Below are 1,429 nucleotides of genomic sequence, written 5' to 3'. Positions count from 1 at the left end.
TAACAGAGGGCCAAGAGGGGAAAGTGAATGGTGTTTATTCATTTTATCAGGCAATGATATCCATGGAGCACATCTTTAATGCAACTGTTCAGGTGAACATAGGTCTTCTGCCATTCTAATTTAAATGAAATCCTGCAACTTTAAACTGGAAGAAATAGTTAAAACTATCAATGGGAAAATATGTGATATCTACATTTTTAAAATTTTACAAAAAATACTTGTCTAGGGTGAAACCCTTTTCCCATTTAGTATAGTCACATCACTGAAAAACCTGAAAGAGAAGTCAGTGAGCTGTGAGAGACTGGGAAAAATCTATAATAATTTAACTACCATGTAGTTAGGAAAAGCAACTTTCTAGATGATAATACTTATATAAACATTTGTTAGGAAGTATTAGAAAAATATTAAAAGTATTAATTAAAAACGGTACTTCAAAACACAGTTTTTAAAATTGTACTTCCAGACAGATGGTTTTGTTTTTTTTTTTCTGTCTTTAGGGTCTACAGGATGTACAGGGCCTCACTACATACTGAACTCATAGTGATCCTCCTGTATTCAGCCTCCCAAGCACTGGGATTACAGGCACACGCCACCATGCTCAGTCTCAATCATCTTCAGTGCCGCCTCGGTGCGCCCAGTGGGCAGGGCTGGCACCGCATGCCAACGATGGAACTTCAGCCACTGCTCTCTGCCTAAGCAGACGTTTTAGTCCCCTGAGCTACCAGGCCGGCCCCACATGGATATTTACGCTGTTAACAATTTAGACAACTTCAACATAGATTAGCATACATGATGTTTTTGATACTTAGAGTGACAGAAATAGCATAAACTAGTGATATAGAGAGAAATTTTGGTACTGATAAACAGTGCCACAAATAATCCTTAGAAAGATCTGCCTAAGTACTTGAAATGTTTATTGTGTTTGAAGGTTATATCAGAAACAATATTTGATATGATTTCATACATAATTGTGCTAGGGTTGATAACATCATAGTCAGGATACGACATAGTTCTGTCTTTCTCAGGGAATTTTGTTTGTAGTATAAAATTCATTTATCAATAATCCATTTAGGAGTTAAACAAAAATAATATAGAAGAAGGCGAGTTTCCTCTGTTCAGACTACAGTTATCCAAAACAGAATTTTGTTTAAGTAAGGAGGGTTTTTGATCATATATATTATATTTAGCACTTAAAGCTACAGAAAATATGTGCAAGAGAATAAACTAACAAGCTAAACTAAATTCTTTGCAGAAAATTTACTCCTATTAGGCAATGAAAAACATGTATTTTTTCAAATATGCAGAATAATTTAAGTCTAGCTATTACTATACACTTTTTAGTACTAGTTTAATTTCTATAGATAATCTGAAGTGAGATTGATCATTGTATATAGCAGGTAAGTATGTTTTGGTTTGAAGGTCCATAAAA

The sequence above is a fragment of the Octodon degus genome, unplaced genomic scaffold (assembly GCF_000260255.1).
Source record: "Octodon degus isolate 3935 unplaced genomic scaffold, OctDeg1.0 scaffold00085, whole genome shotgun sequence".
In the NCBI taxonomy this organism is placed as follows: Eukaryota; Metazoa; Chordata; class Mammalia; order Rodentia; family Octodontidae; genus Octodon; species Octodon degus.
This window is presented reverse-complemented; position numbering follows the sequence as displayed.